Source organism: Sorex fumeus, unplaced genomic scaffold (assembly GCF_029834395.1).
Source record: "Sorex fumeus unplaced genomic scaffold, SorFum_2.1 ptg000087l, whole genome shotgun sequence".
NCBI lineage: Eukaryota > Metazoa > Chordata > Mammalia > Eulipotyphla > Soricidae > Sorex > Sorex fumeus.
The window spans coordinates 89,591-113,667 of NW_026606144.1; positions in this window are offsets into that span (position 1 = coordinate 89,591).

Here is a 24,077-nt window from a genome sequence, read left to right on the forward strand (position 1 = left end):
GTCAGCTCGTCATTTTCCTATCCACACAATCCAGACTTCAGAAATCATTGTTTTCTCCACGACATAATATTCCATTCATTCACTGCGAATTTGGAATTCATCTGTATCTGCAGTGAAGGCAGCCTTTTGTTACACCACTGGTGAATGTCCAAGTAACCCAATGCTGGTTTTCAGTGGCCTGTTCACACTCGCAGACGTGCTGTTCAATTGGTTATTCTCTAAACCCTGGTCAGCACTACATTTTCCTGTCCACATATCACAGCCTTTAGAAATCATTGGAACCTCCACTACTGAATATTCCATTCATTCACTGCGAATAGGGAATGTGGCTATCAAGTCCACAGTGGTCAGCTCTTTCATTTCCTGTACACACCACCCAGAAATCAGAAATCATTGGAAAGTCCACTACAGAATGTACCATTCATTCACTGTAAACTGGAGATCATCAAAACTCCACTCCACGCAGGCGTTCGTTACACCACTGCTGAATGTCCAAGTAATCCAATGTTGGTTTTCAGCGTCCTGTTCAAATACGCAGGGATGCTTTTCAACTGGCTATCCAATGAACCCTGGTAAGCTTTTCATTTTCAAGTCCACACAACACAGACTTCAGAAATCATTGGAATCTCCACTACAGCATGTTCCTTTCATTCACTTCCAATATGGAGTTCTTCGAATCTCCACTCCAGGCAGACTTTCGTTATACAACTGGTGAATGTCCAAGTAACCCAATGATGTTTTTCAGCGTCCTGTTCACACTCGTATGCGTGCTGTTCAACATATTTTCCACTCAACACTGGTAAGCTCTTCATTTTCCTGTCCACATAACCCAGATTCAGAAACTATTAGAATCTCCATTACAGAATGTTCCATTAATTCGCTGCCAATCTGGAATTCATATAGTCTCAACTCCAGTAAGGCGTTCGTTACACCAATGGTGAATGTCCACGTAATACATGCTGGTTTTCAGCGTCTGTTCACAGTCGCAGGCGTGCTGTTCAACTGGCTATCCACTCCACAGTGGTCAGATCCTTCATTTCCTGCCCACACAAACCAGACTTCAGAAATCATTAGAATCTCCACTACAGAATGTTCCATTCATTCACTGCCAATCTGGTGATCATTGAATCTCCACTCCAGGCAAGCTTTCGTTACACCACGGCTGAAAGTCCAAGTATTTCAATGCTTGTTTTCAGCGTCCTGTTCACAGTCGCAGGCGTGCTGTACAAATGGCTATCCACTGAACCCTTATCAGCTCTTCATTTTCCTATCCACACACACCACATTTCAGTAATCATTGGAATCTCCATTACAAAATGTTCTATTCATTCACTGAAATGTGGAGATCATTGAATCTCCACTCTATGCAGGCTTTAGATACACCACTGCTGAATGTACAAGTAACACAATTCTGGTTTTAAGACTCCCGTTTACACTCGAAGGCATCCTGTTCAGTGGCTATCCACTAACATTGTTCAGCTCTTCATTTTCCTGTCCAAAGAACCCAGATTTCAGTACTCATTGGAATCTCCACTAGAAAATGTTCCATTTCTTCACTGCCAATCTGGAATTCATTTGAATCTCCACTGCAGGCAGGCTTTTTTTACACTCCTGTTGAATGCCCAAGTTACACAATGCTGGTTTTCAGCTTCCTGTTCACATTCGCAGGCGTGCTGTTCAACTGGCTATCCACTGAACCCTGGTCCGCTCTTCAATTTCCTATCCACATAACTCAGACTTCAGAAATTATTGGAATCTCCACTACAGCATGTTCCATTCATTCACTGCGAATCTGGAATTCATCTGAATCTCAATTCCAGACAGGCTTTCGTTACACCACTGGTGAATGTCCATGTAACCCAATGCTGGTTTTCATCGGCCTGTTTTTACTCACATGCGTGCTGTTCAACTGGCTCTCCACTCCAACCTGGTCAGCTCTTCATTTTCCTGTCTCCACTACCAAGACTTCAGAAATTATTGGAATCTCCACTACAGCATGTTCCATTCATTCACTTCGAATCTGGAATTCATCTGAATTTCAGTCCAGAAAGTCTTTCGTTACACAAGTGGTGAATGTCCTAGTAACCCAATGCAGGTTTTCAAAGCCTTGTTCACAGTCGCAGGCGTGCTGTTCAACTGGCTATCTACTCCACAGTGGTCAGTTCTTTCATTTTCTCTCCACACAACCCAGACGTCAGAAATCATTGGAATCTCCACTACAGATTGTTCAATTTATTCACTGACAATCTGGAGAACATCGAATCTCCACTACAGGCAGGCTTTAGTTATACCACTGCTGAATGTCCATGTAACCAAATGCTGGATTTCAATGGTCTTTTCACACTCGCAGGCGTGCTGTTCAACTGGCTATCCACTGAACCCCGGTCAGTTCTTCATTTTCCTGTCCACACAACCCAGACTTCAGAAATCATTGGAACCTCCACTATAGACTGTTCCATTCATTAGTTGGAATCTGGAGATCATCGAATCTCCACTCCAGGCAGGCTTTCGTTACACCACTGCTGAATGTCCAAGTAACACAATTCTGGTTTCCAGAGTCCTGTTCAAACTCGCTGGCATGCTGTTCAATGGCTATCCACTGAACCCTGGTCAGCTTTTCATTTTCCTTTCCACCCAAACCAGATTTCAGAAATCATTGGAATCTCCACTACAAAAATCATTGGAATCTCCACTATATTCACTGCGAATCTGGAATTCATCTGAATCTCCACTCCTGGCAGGCTTTCCTTACACTACTGTTGAATGTCCAAGTAACACAATGCTGGTTTTCAGTGTCCTATTCACATTCGAGTCGTGCTGTTCAACTGGCTATCCACAGAACCCTAGTCAGCCCTTAATTTTCCTGTCCACACAAACCAGATTTCAAAAATAATTGGAATCTCCACTACAGAATGTTCCATTCATTCACTGCAAATCTGGAATTCATCTGAATCTTCACTCCACCAGGCTCTTTTTACACCACTGGTGAATGTCCAATTAACCCAATGCCGGTTTTCAGCGTACTCTTAACAGTCGCAGGCGTGATGTTGAACTGGCTATCCAATCCCAATGGTCAGCAGTTTCTTTTCTGTTCCACACAACCCAGACTTCAGAAATCATTGGAATCTCCACTACAGAATGTTGCATTCATTCACTGCCGATCTGGAGGCTATCGAATCTCCACTACAGGTAGGAATTCGTTAAACCACTTCTGAAAGTCCAAGTAACCCAATGCTCGTTTTCAGCATCCTGTTCAAACTCGCAGGCATTCTGTTCAACTGGCTATCCACTCCACCCTGCTCAACTCTTCATTTTCCTGTCCGCACAACAGAAACTTCAGAAATCATTGGAATCTCCACTACAGATTGTTCCATTCATTCACTGCCAATCTGGAGTTCTTTGAATCTCCACTCCAGGCAGGCTTTCGTTATGCCAGTGGTGAATGTCCAAGTCACCCAATGCTGATTTTCAGCGTCCTGTTCACACTCGCAGGGGTTCTGTTGAACTAGCTATCCACTCCACCCTGGTCAGCTCTTCCTTTTCCTGTCCACACAAACCAGATTTCAGAAATCATTGAAATCTCCAGTACAGAATGTTCCACTCATTCACTGCCAATCTGGAGTTCTCTGAATCTCCATTCCAGGCATGCTTTTGTTACACCACTGGTGAATGTCCAAGTAACACAATGCTTGTTTTGAGCGTGCTGTTTTCAGTCGCAGGCGTGCTGTTCAACTGGCTATCCACTCCACAGTGGTCAGTTCTTTCATTTCCTGTCCACACAACTCAGACTACAGAAATCATTGTAATCTCCACTACATTCACTGCGAGTCTGGAATTCATCTGAATCTCCACTCCAGGCAGGCTTTCCTTACAGTACTGTTGAATGTACCAGTAACACAATGCTGGTTTTCAGCGTCCTGTTCACATTCGAGGCGTGCTGTTCAACTGGTTATCCACTGAACTCTGGTCAGCTCTTCATTTACCTGTCCACATGACCCAGATTTCAGAAATCATTGGAAACTCTAATACAGAATATTCCTTTCATTCACTGCCAATCTGGAGATCTCTGAATCACAACTCCAGGCAGGCTTTCGTTACACCACTCGTGAAAGTCCAAGTAACCCAATGCTGGTTTTCAGCGTGTTGTTCACAGTGGCAGACGTGCTGTTTAACTGGCTATCCACTCCACAGAGGTCAGTTCTTTCATTTCTTGTCCACACAACCCAGACAACAGAAATTATTGGAATCTCCACTACAGGATGTTCCATTCATTCACTGCCAATCTGGAGATCATCTAGTCTCCACTCCAGGCAGGATTTCGATACACCATTGCTGAATGTCCAAGTTACCCAATGCTTGTTTTCCGAGGCCTGTTCAAACTCGCAGTACTGCTGTTCAACTGTCTAATCACTCTAAACTGGTCTGCATTTCATTTTCCTGTCCACACAACCCAGATTTCAGATACTATTGGAATCTCCAGTACAGAATGTTCCATTCATTCACTGCCAATCTGGAATTCATCGAATCTCCACTCCACGCAGGCTTTAGTTACACCACTGCTGAATGTCCAAGTAAACAATGCTGGACTTCAGCGTCCTGTTCACACTCGCAGGCGTGCTGTTCAACTGGATTTCCACTGAATAATGGTCAGCTCTTCATTTCCTGTCCACACAACCCAGACTTCAGAAGTCATTGTAATCTACACTACAGAATGTACCATTCATCTACTCCCAATCTGGAGGTCATCCAATCTCCACTCCAGGCAGGCTTTCGTTACACCACTCGTGAAAGTCCAAGTAACCCAATGCTGGTTTTCAGCGTGTTGTTCACAGTGGCAGACGTGCTGTTCAACTGGATATCCACTCCACAGAGGTCAGTTCTTTCATTTCTTGTCCACACAACCCATACTACAGAAATTATTGGAATCTCCACTACAGGATGTTCCATTCATTCACTGCCAATCTGGAGATCATCTAGTCTCCACTCCAGGCAGGATTTCGATAAACCATTGCTGAATGTCCAAGTTACCCAATGCTCGTTTTCCGAGGTCTGTTCAAACTCGCAGTACTGCTGTTCAACTGTCTAATCAGTCTAAACAGGTCTGCATTTCATTTTCCTGTCCACACAACCCAGATTTCAGATATTATTGGAATCTCCAGTACAGATTGTTCCATTCATTCACTGCCAATCTGGAATTCATCGAATCTCCACTCCACGCAGGCTTCCGTTACATCACTGCTGAATGTTCAAGTAAACAATGCTGGACTTCATCGTCCTGTTCACACTCGCAGGTGTGCTTTTCAACTGGATTTCCACTGAATAATGGTCAGCTCTTCATTTTCCTGTCCACACAACCCAGACTTCAGAAGTCATTGGAATCTACACTACAGAATGTACCATTCATTTACTCCCAATCTGGAAGTCATCCAATCTCCACTCCAGGCAGGCTTTCGTTACACCACTGCTGAATGTCCAAGTAACCCAATGCTGATTTTCAGCGCCCTTTTCACAGTCGCAAGCGTGCTGTTCAACTGGCTATCCATTCCACAGTGGTCAGCACATTCATTTCCTATACACACAACCCAGACGTCAGAAATCATTGGAATCTCCACTACAGAATGTACCATTCATTCACTGGAATCTGGAGATCATCGAATCTCCACTCCAGGCAGGGTTTTGTTACACCACTGCTGAATGTCCAAGTAACCCAATGCTGGGTTTCAGCGTTCTGTTCAAATTCACAGGCGTGCTTTTCTACTGGCTATCCACTGAAACCTGGTCAGCTTTTAATCTTCCTGTCCACACAAAACAGACTTCAGAAATCATTGGAATATCCACTAGAGCATGTTGCATTCATTCACTGCCTATCTGGCGTTCTTCGAATCTCCACTACAGGCAGACTTTCGTTACACAACTGGTGAATGTTCAAGTAACACAATGCTGGTATTCAGCGTCCTGTTCACACACGGGTGCGTGCTGTTTAACTGACTACCCACTCAACCCTGTCAGCTCTTCATTTTCCTGTCCACACAACCAAGACTTCAGAAACTATTAGAATCTCCAGTAGAGAATGTTCCATTCATTCACTACCATTCTGGGATTCATTGAATCTCAACTCCAGTCAGGCTTTCGTTAAATCACTGGTGCATGTCCATGTAACACAATGCTGGATTTTCAGCGTCCTGTTCACAGTCGCAGGCGTGCTGTTCAACTGGCTGTCCAATCCGTACTGGTCAGATCTTTCATTTCCTGTACACACAAACCAGACTTCATAAAACATTAGAATCTCCACTACAGAATGTTCCATTCATTCACTGCCAATCTGGTGATCATCAAATCTCCACTCCAGGCCAGATTTCGTTTCAGCACGTTTGAATTTCCAAGTATCCCAATGCTCGTTTTCAGCGTCCTGTTCACACTCGCATGCGTGCCGTTCAACAGGCTATGCACTGAACCATGGTCAGCTCTTCATTTTCCTATCCACACAAACCACTTTTCAGAAATCATTGGGATCTCCACTACAAAATGTTCCATGCATTCACTGGAATCTGGAGATCATTGAATCTCCACTCCAGGAAGGCTTTCGTTACACCACTGCTTAATGTCCAAGTAACACAATGCTGGTTTTCAACGTCCTGTTCACACTAGCAGGCGTGCTGTTCAATGGCTATCCATTTAACCCTGGTCAGCTCTTCATTTTCCTGTCCACAGAACCCAGATTTCAAAACTCATTGAAATCTCGGCTACAGAAAGTTCCATTCATTCACTGCGAATCTGGAATTCATCTGAATCTCCACTCCAGGCAGGCTTTCTTTACACTTCTGTTGAATGTCCAAGTTACCCAAAGCTGGTTTTCAAATTCCTGTTCACATGAGCAGGCGTACTGTTCAACTGGCTGTCCACTGAACCCTGGTCCGCTCTTCAATTTCCTGTCCACACAACCCAGACTTCAGAAATCATTGGAATACACACTATAAAATGTTATTTCATTCACTTCGATTCTGGAATTGATCTGAATTTCCAGTCCAGGCAGGCTTTTATTACACCACTGGTGAATGTCTTAGTTACCCAATGCTGGTTTTCAAAGTCTTTTCACACTGGCAGGCGTGCTTTTCAACTGGCTATCCAATCCACAGTTGTCAGCTCTTTCATTTCCTCTCCACACAATCCAGATTTCAGAAATCATTGGAATCACCTCTAAAAAATGTTCCATTCATTCACTGCCAATCTGGAGGTCATCTAATCTACACTCCAGGCAGGTGTTCATTACACCATGGCTGAATGTTCAAGTATCTCAATGCTGGTTTTCAGCATCCTGTTCACACTCGCAGGGGTGCTGGTCAACTGGCTATCCACTTAACCCTGATCAGCTATTCACTTTCCTGTCCACACAACCCAGATTTCAGAAATCATTGGAATCTCCAGTACAGAATGTTCCATTCATTCACTGCCAATCTGGAGATCATCGAATTTCCACTCTAGGCAGGCTTTCATTACACTTCTGTTGAATGTCCAAGTAACACAATGCTGGTTTTCAGCTTTCAGTTCACACTCACAATCGTGCTGTTAAACTGGCTATGCACTCCAAACTGGTCACGCTACATTTTCCTGTCCACACGACCCATACTTTAGAAAACATTTGAATGTCCATTATAAATAGTTCCATTCATTCACTGCGAATCTGGAATTCATCTGAATCTCCACTCCAGGCAGGCTTTCGTTACACCACTGGTGATTGTCCAAGTAACCCAATGCTGTTTTTCAGCGCCCTGTTCACAGTCGCAGGCATGCTGCTCAACTGGCTATCCACTCCACAGTGGTCAGCTCTTTCATTTCCTGTCCACACAACACAGACTTCAGAAATTATTGTAATCTCCACGACAAAATGCTCCATTCATTCACTGCCAATCTGTTGATCATCCAATCTCCACTCCAGGCAGGCTTTCATTACACCACTGCTGAATGTCCAAGTAACCCAATGCTGGTTTTCAGCGTACTGTACACACTCGGATGTGTGCTGTTCAACTGACTATCCACTCAACCCTGGTCAGCACTTCATTTTCCTGTCCACTAAACCAGACTTCAGAAACTATTAGAATCTCCAATACATTATGTTCTTTGCATTCACTGCCAATCTGGAATTCATTGAATCTCAACTCCAGTCAGGCTTTCGTTACATCACTGTTGAATGTCCATGTAACACAATGCTCGTTTTCAGCCACCTGTTCACATTCGTAGACATGCTGCACAACTGTCTATCCACTCCACAGTGGTCAGCTCTTTCTTTTCCTGTACACACAACCCAGACGTCAGAAATCATTGTAATTTCCACTACAGTATGTACCATTCATTCACTGGAATCTGGAGGTCATCGAATCTCCACTCCAGGCAGGTTTTCGTTACACCATGGCTGAATGTCCAAGTATTCCAATGCTCGTTTTCAGCGTCCTGTTAACACTCGCAAGAGTGCTTTTCACCTGGATATCCACTGAACCCTGGTCAGCTTTTATTTTACTGTTCACAAAAACCAGACTTCATAAATCATTGGAATCTCCACTACAGAATGTTCCATACATTCACTGCCAATCTGGAATTCATCAAATCTCCACTCCAGGCAGGATTTCGTTACACCACAGGTGAATATCCAAGTAACCGAATGCAGGTTTTCAGCGGACTGTTCACACTCGCAGGCATTCTGTTCAACTGGCTATCCACTCCAACCTGCTCAACTCTTCAAATTCCTATCCACATAACCTAGACTTCAGAAACTATTGGATTCTACACTACAGAATGTTCCATTCATTCACTGGAGTTCATCGAATCTCCACTCCAGACTGACTTTCGTTACACCACTGGTGAATGTCAAAGTAACCAAATGCTGGTTTTCAGCGTCATGTTCACACTCCCAGGCGTGCTGTTCAATTGGCTATCCATTCCTCCGTGGTCAGATCTTCCTTTTCCTGTCCACACAACCCAGACTTCAGAAATGATTGGAATCTCCACTACAGCATGTTCCATTCACTCACTGCCAATCTAGAGTTCTTCGAATACCCACTCCAGGCAGGCTTTCGTTACACCACTGGAGAATGTCCAAGTAACCCAATGCTGGATTTCAGCGTCCTGTATACACTCGGATGTGCGCTGTTCAACTGTCTATCCACTCAACCCTCGTCAGCACTTCATTTTCCTGCCCATTAAACCAGACTTCAGAAACTATTAGAATCTCCAATATAGTATGTTCCATTCATTCACTGCCAATCTGGAAATCATTGAATCTCAAGTCCAGTCAGGCTTTCGTTAAATCACTGGTGAATGTCCATGTAACACAATGCTGGTTATCAGGGTCCTGTTCAGTCACAGGCGTGCTGTTCAACAGGCTATCCACTCCACAGTGGTCAGATCTTTCTTTTCCTGTCCACACTAACCAGACTTCAGAAATCATTAGAATCTCCACTACAGAATGTTCCAATCATTCAATCTCAATCTGGTGATCTTCGAATCTCCACTCTAGGCAGGCTTTCGGTACACCGGGGCTCAATGTCCAAGTATCCCAATGCTCGCTTTCAGCGTCCTGTTCAAACTCCCAGGCGTGTTGTACAAATAACTATCCACTGAACCCTGATCAGCTCTTCATTTTCCTATCCACACAAACCACATTTCAGAAATCATTGGAATATCCACTCCAAAATGTTCCTTTCATTCACTGGCATCTGGAGATCATCGAAAATCAACTCCAGGAAATCTTTCTTTACACCACTGCTGAGTGTCCAAGTAACCTAATGCTGGATTTCAGTGGCCTGTTTATACTCGCAGGCGTGCTGAACAACTGGCTAACCAATCCAACCTCGTCAGCTCTTCATTTTCCTGTCCACAAAACCCATATTTCAGTAATCATTGGAATCTCCACTATAAAATGTTCCATTCATTCACTTAGATTCTGGAATTCATCTGAATCTCCAGTCCCGGCAGGCTTTCGTTACACCACTGGTGAATGTCCAAGTATCCCAATGCTGGTTTTCAGCGTCCTATTCACAGTCGCAGGCATAGTGTTCAACTGGCTTTCCACTCCACAGTGGTCGTCTATTTCATTTCCTGTCCAGACAATCCAGACTTCAGAAATCATTGAAATCTCCACTACAGAATGTTTCATTCATTCACTGCCAATCTGGAGAACATCGAATCTCCACTCCAGGCAGGCTTTCCTTACACCACTGCTGAATGTCCAAATAACCAAATTCTGGATTTCAGAGGCTTTTCACACTCGCACAAGTACTGTTCAACTGGCTATCCACTGAACCCTAGTCAGCTCTTCATTTTCCTGTCCACACAACCCAGATTTCAGAAATCATTGGAATCTCCAATATAGAATGTTCCATTCATTCACTGGAATCTGGACATCATCTTATCTCCACTCCAGGCAGGCTATCGTTACACTACTGTTCAATGTCTAAGTAACACAATGCTGGTTTTCAGGGTCCTGTTCACATTCGCAGGAGTGCTGTTCAACTGGATATACAATGAACCCTGGTCAGGTCTTCATTTTCCTGTCGTCACAACCCAGACTTCAGAAGTCATTGGAATATACACTACAGAATATTCCAATCTTTCACTGCGAATCTGGAATTCATCTAAATCTCCAATCCAGGCAGGCTATGTTTAAAGCACTGGTGAATGTCCAAATAACCCAATGCTGGTTTTCAACGTCCTGTTCACAATCGCAGGCGTGCTGTTCAACTGGCTCTCCACGGAACCGTGGTCAGCACTTCCTTTTCGTTTTCACACAACCCAGACTTCGGAAATCTTTGGAATCTCCACTACAGAATGTTCAATTCATTCACGGCCAATCTGGAGTTCTTTGAATCTCCACTCCAGGCAGGCTTTTGTTAAACCACTAGTGAATGCCCAAGTCACCCAATGCTGATTTTCAGGGTCCTTTTCACACTCTCAGGCGTGCTGTTCAACTGGGTATCCAATCCAAACTGGTCACCTTACATTTTCCTGTCCACACATCCCATACTTCAGAAAACACTGGAATCTCCACTATAAAATGCTCCATTCATTCACTTCGAATCTGAAGTTCATCTGAAGCTCCACTCCAGGGAGGCCTTCATTACACCACTGCTGAATGTTCAAGTAACACAATGCTGGTTTTCAGCGTCCTGTTCACAGTCGCAGACGTGTTGCTCAACTGCCTATCCACTCCACACTGGTCAGCACTTTCATTTCCTGTCCACAAAACCCAGACTTCAGAATAATTGTAATCTCCAAGAGAGAATGCTACATTCATTCACTGCCAATCTAGAGATCATCCAATCTCCATTCCAGGCAGGCTTTCGTTACACCACTGCTGAATGTTCAAGTAACACAATACTGGTTTTTAGCGTCCTGTTCACACTCGCAGGCGTGCTGTTCAAAGGCTGTCCACGGAATCCTGGTCAGCTCTTCATTTTCTTGTCCACACAATCCAGATTTCAGAAATCATTGAAATCTCCACTAAAGAATGTTCCTTTCATTCATTGTGAATCTGAAATTCATCTGAATCTCCACTCCCGGAAGGCTTTCATTACACTACTGTTGAATGTCCAAGTAACACAATGCTGGTTTTCAGAGTCCGGTTCACATTCGAGGCGCACTGTTCAACTGTCTATCCACTTAACCCTGGTAAGCTCTTCATTTTCCTGTACACACATCCCAGAATTCAGAAATCATTGGAATCTCCACTACAGAATGTTCCATTCATTTACTGCGAATCTGGAATTCATCTGAATCTCCCCTCCCGGCAGGCTTTCGTTACACCAATTGTGAATGTCCAAGTCACCCAATGCTGATTTTCAGCGTCGTGTTCACAATTGCAGGCGTGCTGTTCAACGGGCTATCCACTCCACCCTGGTCAGCTCTTCCTTTTCCTATGCACACAACCCAGACTTCAGAAATCTTTAGAATCTCCAGTACAGAATGTTCCATTCATTCACTGCAAATCTCGAATTCCTCTGAATCTTCACTTCACCAGGCATTTGTTACATCACTGGTGAATGTCCAAGTAACCTAAAGCTGGTTTTCAGCGTCCTGTTCACAGTCGCATGCGTGATGTTGAATTGGCTATCCACTACACAGCGGTCAGCTCATTATTTTCCTCTCCACACAACCCAGACTTCAGAAATCATTGGAATTTCCATTACAGAATGTAACATTCTTTCACTGGATTCTGGAGATCATCGAATCTCCACTCAAGGCAAGCTTTCGTTACACCACTGCTGAATGTCCAAGTAACCCAATGCCGGTTTTCCGAGGCCTTTTTACACTCGCAAGAATGCTGTTCAAATGGCTACCCACTGAACCCTGGCCAGCTCTTCATTTTCCTATCCACACAACCCAGATTACAGAAATCATTGGAATCTCCACTACAGAATGTTCCATTCATTCAATGGAAATTGGAGATCACCGAATCTCCACTCCAGGAAGGCTTTCGTTACACCACTACTGAATGTCCATGTAACAAAATGTTGGTTTTCAGCGACCTGTTCACAGTCGCAGGCGTGCTGCTCAACTGCCTATCCACTCCACACTGGTCAGCACTTTCATTTCCTGTCCACAGAACGCAGATTTCCGAAATAATTGTAATCTCCAAGACAAAATGCTCCATTCATTCACTGCCAATCTAGAGATCATCCAATCTCCATTCCAGGCAGGCTTTCGTTACACCACTGCTGAATGTTCAAGTAACACAATACTGGTTTTCAGCGTCCTGTTGACACTTGCAGGCGTGCTGTTCAAAGGCTATCCACGGATTCCTGGTCAGTTCTTCATTTTCTTGTGAACACAATCCAGATTTCAGAAATCATTGGAATCTCCACTAAAGAATGTTCCTTTCATTCATTGGGAATCTGGAATTCACCTGAATCTCCACTCCCGGAAGGCTTTCCTTACACCACTTGTGAATATCCAAGTCACCCAATGCTGATTTTCAGCGTCGTGTTCACAATTGCAGGTGTGCTGTTCAACGGGCTATCCACTCCACCCTGGTCAGGTCTTCCTTTTCCTGTCCACACAACCCAGAGTTCAGAAATCTTTAGAATCTCCAGTACAGAATGTTCCATTCATTCACTGGAAATCTCGAATTCCTCTGAATCTTCACTCCACCAGGCATTTGTTACATCACTGGTGAATGTCCAAGTAACTTAAAGCTGGTTTTCAACGTCCTGTTCACAGTCGCATGCGTCATGTTGAACTGGCTATCCACTAAACAGTGGGCAGCTCTTTCTTTTCCTCTCCAGACAACCCAGACTTCAGAAATCATTAGAATCTCCATTACAGAATGTAACATTCTTTCACTGGAAACTGGAGATCATCGAATCTCCACTCAAGGCAGGCTTAGGTTACACCACTGCTGAATGTCCATGTAACACAATGCTGGTTTTCAGCGTTCTGTTCATACTCGCAGGCGTGCTGTTCAAAGTTTATCCACTGAATCCTGGTCAGCTCTCATTTTCCTGTCCACAGAACCCAGATTTCAGAAATCATTGGAATCTCCACTACAGAATGTTCCATTCATTCACTACGAATCTGGAATTCATCTGAATCTCCACTCCAGTCAGTCTTTCGTTACACTACTTTTGAATGTCCATATAACACAATTCTGATTTTCAATGTCCTGTTCACATTCGCAGGCGTTCTGTTCAATTGGCTATCCACTGAACCCTGGTCAGCTCTTCAATTTCCTGTCCACACAACTCAGACTTCAGAAATCATTGGAGTTTCCACTATAGAATGTTCCATTTATTCACTGCTATTCTTGAATTCATCTGAATCTCCAGTCCAGGCAGGCTTTCTTTACACCACTAGTGAATGTCCTAGTAACCAAATGCTGGTTTTCAGAGTCCTATTCATACTCGCAGGTGTGTTGTTCAACTGGCTATCCACTCCATCCTGGTCAGCTCTTCATTTTCCTGTCCAAACAACCCATACTTCAGAAATCATTGTAATCTACACTATAAAATGTTCCATTCATTCGCTTCTAATCTGGAATTTATCTGAATCTCCACTCCAGGCAGGCCTTCGTTACACTGCTGCTGATTATCCGAGTAACACAATACTGGTTTTAAGTGTCCTATTCACACTCGCATGCATGCTGTTTTCAACTTGGCTATCCACTCCATCGCATCGTGGTCAGCTCTTCTTTTCCTGTCCTCACAACCCAGACTTCAGAAATCATTGGAATCTCCACTGCAGTATGTTCCGTTCATTCACGGCCAATATGGAATTCTTCGAATCTCCACTCCACGTAGGCTTTCGTTACAACACTGTTGAATGTCCAAGTAACCCAATGCTGGTTTTCAGCGTCCTGTTCACAGTCGCAGGCCTGTTATTCACCTGGCTATCCACAGCACAGTGGTCAACTCTTTCATTTCCTCTCCACACAACACAGACTTCAGAAAACTTTGGAATCTCCACTACTGAATGTTCCTTTCATTCACTGCCAAACTGGAGATCACTTAATCTCCACTCCAGGCAGACATTCGTTACTCCACTGCTGAATGTGCACGTAATCAATGGTGGTTTTCAGAGGCCTGTTCAATCTTGCAGGCCTGCTGTTCAACTGGGTATCCACTCTAACCCGGTCTGCACTTCGTTTTCCTGTCCACATAATCCAGGTGTCATAAATCATTTGAATTTCCTCTAGAGAATGTTTCATTCATTGACTACGAATCTGGAATTCATCTGAATGTCGACCTCAGGCATGCTTTCGGTACACCACTGTTAAATGTCCAAGTAACACAATGCTGGTTTTCAGGATCCTGTTCACATTCGCAGGAGTGCTGTTCAAGTGGCAATCCACTGAACCCTGGTCAGCTCTTCTTTTTCCTTTCAACACAACCCAGATTTCAGAAATCTTTGGAATTTCCACTACATAATTTTCCATTCATTCACTGCTAATCTGGAATTCATCGAATCTCCACTCCAGGCAGGATTTATTTACACCACTGAATATTCAAGTACCCAATGCTGGTTTTCAGCAGCCTGTTAAAAGTCGCAGGTGTGCTTTTCAAACAGCTATCCACTCCAACCTGTTCAGCTCTTCATTTTCCTGTCCTCACAACGTAGAATTCAGAAACCATTGGAATCTCCACAACAGAATGTTCCATTCAGTCATTTTCAATCTGGAATTCATGGAATCTCCACTCCAGGCTGGCTTTCTTTACACCACTGCTGAATGTCCAAGTAACCCAGTGCTGGTTTTCAGCGTACTGTTCACGCTCGCAGCCGTGCTTTACAAATGGCTTTCCACTCAACCCTGGTCAGCTCTACGTTTTCCTGTCCACACAATCCAGATTCCAAAAATAATTGGAATCTCCAATACAGAATGTTCCATTCATTCACTGCCAATCTGGAATTCATCGATTCTCCACGCCAGGCAGGATTTCGTTACACCACTGGTGAATATCCAAGTAACCAAATGCTGGTTTTCAGCAGCCTTTTCAAGGTCTCTGGCATGCTGTTCAACTGGCTATCCACTCAAACCTGGTCAGCTCTTCATTTTTATGTCTTCATAACGTAGAATTCAGAAACCATTTGAATCTCCACTACAGAATGTACCATTCAGTCACTGCCAATCTGGAATTCACGGAATCTCCACTCCAGGCTGGCTTTCGTTACACCACTGCTGAATGTCCAAGAAACCCAAAGCTGGTTTTCAGCGGACTATTCACACTCGCAGGCGTGCTGTTCAACTGGCTATCCAGTCAACCCTGTTCAGCTCTTCATTTTCCTGTTCACACAACACAGACTTCAGAAATCACGGAATCACCACTATAGAATATTCCATTCAGTCACTGCCAATCTGGAAATTATTGAATCTCCACTCCAGGCAGGATTTCGTAACACCATTGGTGAATATCCAAGTACCCAATGTTGGTTTTTAGCGGCCTATTCACACTCACAGCCATGCTGTTCAACAGGCTATACACTCCAACCTGGATAGCTCTCCATATTCCTGTCTATATAACCTAGACTTCAAAAACCATTAGAATCTCCTCAACAGAATATTCCATTCATTCACTGCCAATCTGGAATTCATAGAATCTCCACTTCAAGCAGGCTTTCTTTACACCAATGCAGAATGTCCAAGGAACCCAGTGCTGGTTTTCAGCATCCTGTTCACGGTCGCAGGCGTGCTGTTCAACTGGCTATGAACTCCAACTTGGTCAGCACTTCATTTTCCTGTCCACACAACCTAGGCTTCAGAAATCATTGGAATTTCCACTACAGAATGTTCCATTCATTCACTGCCAATCTGGAATTCATCTGAATCTCCACTTCATTCAGGCTTTCGTTACACCACTGGTGAATATCAAAGTAACGCAATTCTGGTTTTCAGCATCCTGTTCACAGTCGCAGACATGTTGTTCAACTGATTATCCACTCCACGGTGGTCAGCTCTTTCATTTCCTGTCAACACAACACAGACTTCAGTAATCATAGGACTCTCCTCTACAGAATGTTCCATTCATTCACTGCCAATCTGGATTTCCTCGAATATTCACTCCAAGCAGGCTTTCGTTACACCACTGGTGAATATTCAAGTGACCTAATGCTGGTTTTCAGAGGCCTGTTCAGACTCGCAGGTGTGCTGTTCAACTGGCTATGCACTCCAACCGGGTCAGCTGTACATTTTCCTGTCCACACAACCCAGGCTTCAGAAATCATTGGAATCTCCACTACAGAATGTTCCATTCATTCATTGCCAATCTGGAATTCATCCAATCTCAACTCCAGGCATGATTTCGTTACACCACTGGTGAATATCGAGTAGCCCATTGCTGGTTTTTAGCGGCCTGTTCAGACTCACAGGCATGCTGTTCAACAGGCTATCCACTCCAACCTGGACAACTCTTCATATTCCTATCTACATAAACTAGACTTCAAAAACCATTAGAATCTCTACAACAGAATGTACCATTTATTCACTGCGAATCTGGAATTCATAGAATCTCCACTCCAAGCAGTCTTTCTTTACACCACTGCTGATTTTCTAAGAAACCCAGTGATGGTTTTCAGCATCCTGCTGACACTCGCAGCGTGCTGTTCAACTGGCTTTCCACTCTAACCTGCGCAGCTCTACGTTTTCCTGTCCACACAACCCAGACTTCAGAAATTATCGAAATTTCCACTATAAAATATTCCATTCATTGACTGCCAATCTGGTGTTCATCGAATCTCCACTCCAGGCAGGCTTTCGTTACACCATTGGTGAATATCCAAGTAACATAACGTTGTTTTCAGCAGCCTGTTCACACTTGCAGGCGTGCCGTTTAACTGGCTATCCACTCTAACCTTTTCAGCTCTTAATTTTCCTCTTCACATAATCCAGAATCCAGAAATCATTGGAAAATCCACTACAGACTGTTCCATTCGTTCACTGCTATTTTGGAATTCATCTGAATCTCACTCCATGCAGTCTTTCGTTACACCACTGCTGAAAGTCCAAGTAACCCAATGCTGGTTTTCAGCGGCCTCTTCACACTCGCAGGCCTGCTGTTTATCTGGGTATCCACTCCAACCTGGTCATGTCTTCATTTCCTGGTGCTCAAAATCCAGAGTTCTGAAATAATTGGTATCTCCAATACAAAATTTTCAATTAATTCACTGCCAATATGGAATTCATCTGAATCTCGACTCCGTGCAGGCATTCGTTACACCACTGGTGAATGTCCAAGTAACCCAATGCTGGTTTTCAGCGGTCTGATCACACTCACAGTCATGCTGTTCAACTGACTACACACTGAACGCTGGTCAGCTCTTCATTTTCCTGTCCACACAACCCAGACTTCAGAAATCACTGGAATCTCCACTAAAGAATGTTCCATTCTTTCACTGGGAACCTGAAATTCATCTGAATTTCCACTCCAGGTAGGCTTTCGTTACACCACTGGTGAATGTCCAAGTAACACAATGCTGGTTTTCTTTGGCCTGTTCACATTCGGAGCCATGCTGTTCCCTGGCTATCCACTACACCCTGGTCAGCTCTTCATTTTCCTGTCCACAGAACACAGACATGAGAAATTATTGGAATCTCCACTACAGAATGTTCCGGTCATTCACTGCGAGTGTGAAATACATCTGAATCTACACTCTACGCAGACAATTGTTACACCAGGGGTGAGTCTACCCCGAAACTGGATCTTCACTGTAAAATCATCCATGGGCTGATTTTCATCTTCCTATCCACACTGCCATTCTGGCGCGAAAGCACAGCAGTAGAACGTGTGCCTCGCGCAGCCAGCCTGGCCGAGCCGGGTTCAAATCCTCGCCCTCTCAGAGAGCATAAAAGGGCTACTGAGAGTATCTGGCCCTCGGGGAAAAGCCTGGCAAGCCTCCCGGGAAATATTTCATATGCCGAAATTACAGTCACCACAATTCTTCAAACGAAGACGTAAATGAACTGCCGCAGCAAACCAATGAAGTCTGGGAGGACTGGGAGCGTGACAGCGATCCACACTGCTGAGTAGTGAATTCATCTCAGTACCCAATATATTAGGCCTGCGTTTCTACTCCTTTTCCATGAAATCGCGTCGAACTAGAAAGCTTCCAATAGAGCATTTGCTGTCAACACTCCCCAGGCCTTCATTTCACCTCCAAATCCAGTTGAATATAGTATTCTGTTCATTAACCCTGCCACAATAGCAAGCGACCTGAGTTCATCAAATATCAACACCTACATATCTGGTTTTCATCTGCCTGTGCACTGAATCAAGCCAAAGTTTTCGTCATCCCTTTATCTCAGATCAGGCCTGGTGTGCATCGACTTCTGAATCAATTGAAAACATATGTTACCGTCCTGGTTAATGCCACCCAGTGGTGGTGATGATCGTATATCTCTAAAACTATTCAGGGTTGGGATTTTTCTGCAAGTCCCAGTAACCCAATGCTAGTGGTCAGCGGCCTGTTCACATACCCCAGAAGTGGTGTTCACTGCCTATCCACCCCACCCTGTTCACCTCTTCATCTCCTGGTACCCATAACCCAGAGTTCTTAAATCATTAGTATCTCCAATACAGAACGTACCATTCATTCACTGCGTATCTGGGATTCATCTGAATTTCCGCTCCAGGTAGTCTTTCGTTACAACACTGGTGAATATCCAAGTAATCCAATGCTGGTTTATTGCGGCCTGTTCACACTCGCAGGTGTGCTGTTCAAATGGTTCTCCACTCAACCCTGGTCAGATCTTCATTTTGCTGTCCACACAACCCAGACATCGGAAATCATTGGAATCTCAACTACAGAATGTTCCATTCATTCACTGCCAAACTGGAGTTCATTGAATCTCTAAACCAGGCAGGCTTTCGCAACAACACTGGTGAATGTGCAAGTAACCCAATGCTGGTTTTGAGCGTCCTGTTCACACTCGCAGGCGTGCTGTTTAAATGGCTATACACTCAACCCTGGTCAGCTCTTCATTTTCCTGTCACACAAGCCAGACTTCAGAAATCATTGGAATCTCCACTACAGAATATTCCATTCATTCACTGCGAAATTGGAATTTATGTGAATCTCCTCTCCAGGCAGGCTTTCGTTACACCACGGGCGATTGTCCAAGTAACCCAATGCTGCTTTTCAGTGTCCTGTTCACATTCGCAGGCATGCTGCTCAACTGACTATCCACTCCATCCTTGTCAGCACTTCATTTTCCTTTCCACACAACCCATATTCTTAAATCATTTGAATTTCCACTACAGAATGCTCCATTCATTCACTGCTAATCTGGAATTCATCAAATCTCCACTCCTGGCAGGCTTTTGTTACACCACTGGTGAATGTGCATGTAACCCAATGCTGGTTTTCAGCGTCGTGTTCACATTCGCTGGCATGCTGTTCAACTGGATATCCACTCCAACCTGGTCAGTTCTTCATTTTCCTGTCAACACTGACCAGACTTCAGAAATCATCAGAATCTGCACTAAAGTATATTCCATTCATTCACTGCCAATCTTGAATTCATCTGAATCTCCACTACACGCAGGCTTTCGTTACACCACTGGTGAATATCCAAGTAACCAAATGCTGGTTTTCAGCGTCCTGTTCACACTCGCAGGAGTGCTGTACAACTGACTATCCACTCCATTCTGGTAAACTCTTCATTTTCCTGTACACACAAGCCAGACTTCAGAAATCCTTGCAATCTCCACTACAGAATGTTCCAATCATTCACTGCCAATCTGGCGTTCATCGAATCTCCACTCCAGTCAGGCTTTCGTTACACCACTGATAAATGTCCAAGTAACCCAATGCTGGTTTTCAGCGTCCTGTTCACACTTGCAGCCATTCTGTTCACTGGCTATCTAGTCCAACCTGGCGAGCTCTTCATTATCCTACCCACAACACCAAGATATCAGAAATCATTGGAATCTCCACTACAGAATGTTCCGGTCATTCACTGCGAGTCTGGAATATATATCTGAATCCCCACTCTACGCAGGCATTCGTTACACCACTGGTGAAATTACCCAGAAACTTGAAATCATCTGAATCTGCAGTCTAAAATCATCCATGGCCTGCTGTTCATCTTCCTATCCACACTGCCATTCTGTCATTAAAGCACAGCAATAGGACGTGTGAGTCACGCAGCCAGCCTGGCCTAGCCGGGTTTAATTACTCGCCCTCTCAAGAGCCCGGGGAGCTACCGAGAGTATCTGGTCCTCGCGGCAAAGCCTGGCAACCACGCGTGAAATATTCCATATGCCGAAATTATAATCACTATGGGCTGGAGTGATAGCACAGCGGTAGGGTGTTCGCCTTACAAGCGGCCAACATGGCCGACCCGAGTTCGATTCCTCCGCCCCTCTCGGAGAGCCCGGCAAGAGAGTATTCGATATGCCAGACACAGTAACAACAAAGTCTCCAATGGAGACACTACTGGGCCCGCTCGAGCAAATCGACAATCAACGGGAGGGCCTTTACCTTTACCTTATAGTCACTACAAGTCTCCAAACGAAAACGTTACTGAACCGAGCCAGCAAATCAATGATGTCCGGGAGGACTGGGAGAGTGACAGCTATCCACACTGATGAGTAGTGAATTTATCTCAATATCCATATGAATTAGGCCTGCATTTCTTCTCGTTCTATATGAAATCGAGTCGAATTAGAAATCTGCCAAATGAACATTTGCTGTCAACACTCCCCAGGCCTGCTCCTCAGCTTGCTATCCAGTCAAATATAGTAGTATGTTCATTAACCCTGCCACATAACCGAGAGACCTGAGTTTATCTAAATATCAACACCTACATGACAGGTTTTCATCTGTCTGTGCACTCAATTAAGCCGAAGTTTTCATCATCCCGTCTACTCTAACCAGGCCGGATCGGCATCGACTTCTGAATCACTCGAAACCATATGTTACTGTCCCGGTCAAAACCACCCAGTGGTGGTGATGATCCTATGCCTCTAAAACTCGTCAGAGTTGGGATTCTTTTGCATGTCCCAGTAACACAATGCCTGTTCACATACCGCAGGCATGGTGTTCACTGGCTATCCACTCCACCCTGGTTAGCTCTTCATTTTCCTGTACACACTGTCCAGACTTCAGAAATCATCGGCATCTCCACTACAGAATGTTTTATTAATTCACTGCCAATCTGGAATTCATCTGAATCTCCACTCCAGGCAGGCTTTCATTACAGCACTGGTGAATGTCCAAGTAACCCAACGCTGGTTTTCAGCGGCCTGTTCACACTCGCAGGTGTGCTACTCAACTGGTTATCCACTCCACCCTGGTCAGCTCTTCAATTTCCTGTCCACACAACCCAGATATCAGAATGCATTGGAATGTACACTACAGAATGTTCCATTCAATCACTGCCAATCTGGAGTTCATTGAATCTGGCTGAGCAAGGGTCAATTCTTCGCCCTCTCAGAGAGCTCTGGAATCTACTGAGAGTATCTCGCCCTCGTAGCAAAGACTGGCAAGATACTCCTGAAATATTCCATATGCCAAAATTACAGTCAACAATTTTCACCAAACAAAGACGCTACTGAACTGCGCCAGCAATTCCATGAATGCCTGGAGTACTGGGAGAGTAACAGTGAATTCATTTCAATATCCAATGTATTAGGCCTGCATTTCTTCTCATTCTCAACGAAATCGAGTCGAAATAGAAATCTGCCATGTGATCATTTGCTGTCAACTCTCCCTAGGCCTGCTGTTCTGCTACCTCTCCAGTAGAATATAGTATTCTGTTCATGAACCCTGCCACACTATCGAGCGACCTGAGTTCATCTAAATATCAACACCTACATATCTGGTTTTCATCTACCTGTAATCATTGCAATCTCCCCTACAGAATGATCCACTCATTCACTGCCAATCTGGAGTTCATCAAATCTCCACTACAGGCAGACTTTCGGTAAACCACTGGTTAATGTACAAGTAACACAATGCTGGTTTTCAGTGGCCTGTTCACTCTCGCAGCCGTTCTGCTCACTGGCTGTCTACTCCACCCTAGTCAGCTCTTCACTTTCCTGTCCACAACACCCAGACTTCAAAAATCAATGGAATCTCCACTACAGAATGTTCCATTCACTCACTGCCAATCAAGAGTTCATCGAATCTCCACTCCAGGCAGGCTTTCGCTACACCACTGGTGAATGTCCAATTAAACCAATAATGATTTTCTCCCCAGGCCTGTCTTCAGCTCGCTATTCAGTCGAATATAGTAGTCTGTTCATTAACCCTGCCACACAACCGAGAGACCTGAGTTCATCTAAATATCAACACCTACATATCAGATTTTCATCTGCCTGTGCACTGAATCAAGACGAAGTTTTCATCTTCCCGTCCACTCAAAAGAGTCCGGCTGTGCATCTACTTCTGAATAAATCGAAACCATATGTTACTGTCCCCGTCAAAGCCAACCAGTGGGGGTGATGATCGTATGCCTCTAAAACTCGTCAGGGTTGAGATTCTTCTGCATGTCCCAGTAACCAAATGCACGTGGTAAACAGCCTGTTCACATACCGCAGGCATGGTGTTAACTGGTAATACTCTACCCTGGTCAGCTCTTCAATTCCTGGTGCCCATACCCAGATTTCTGAAATACTTGGTGTCTGCACTATGGAATGTTCCATTTATTCACTGCTAATCTGGAATTCATCTGAATCTCCACTCCAGACAGGCTTTCGTTACACCACTGGTGAATGTCCAAGTAACTAAATGCTGGTTTTCAGCGGCCTATTCACACTCGAAGGCGTGCTGTTCAACTGGCTATCCACTCCACACTGGTCAGCTCTTCATTTTCCTGTCCACACAACCCAGACTTCAGAAGTCATTGGAATCTCCACTACAGATTGTTCCATTTGTTCACTGCCAATCTGGAGATCATCGAATTTCCACTCCAGGCACGCTTTCCTTACAATACTGTTGAATGTCCAAGTAACTGAATGATGGATTTCAGCGGCCTGTGCTTTACAATGGCTATCCACTCCACTCTGGTCAGCTCTGCATTTTCCGGTCCTCACAACCCAGACATCAGAAATCATTGGAATCTCCACTACAGAATGCTCCGGTCATTCACTGCGAGTCTGGAATACATTTGAATCTCCACTCTACGCAGGCATTAGTTAGAGCACTATTGAGTCACCCAGAAAATTGACATCATCTGAATCTGCACTATAAAATCATGTATGGGTTGCTTATCATCTTCCTATCCACACTGCCATTCTGGCACTAAAGCACAGCAGTAGGACGTGTGAGTCACACAGCCTGCCTGGCCGAGCCGGATTCAATTCCTTGCCCTCTCAGAGAGCTCAGGTAGCTACCGAGTATACCTGGCCCTCGTGTAAAAGTCTGGCAAGACACCCGTGAACTATTCCATATGACAAATTACAGTCACCACAAGTCTCCAAACAAAGACGGTACTGAACCGCGCCAGCAATTGAATGAAGTCCGGGAGGACTGGGAGTGTGACAGCGATCCACACTGCTGAGTAGTGAATTCATCTTGATATCCAATGTATTAGGCCTGGGTTTCTTCTCGTTCTCCATGAAATCGATTCGAATTAGAAATCTGCCAAGTGAGCATTT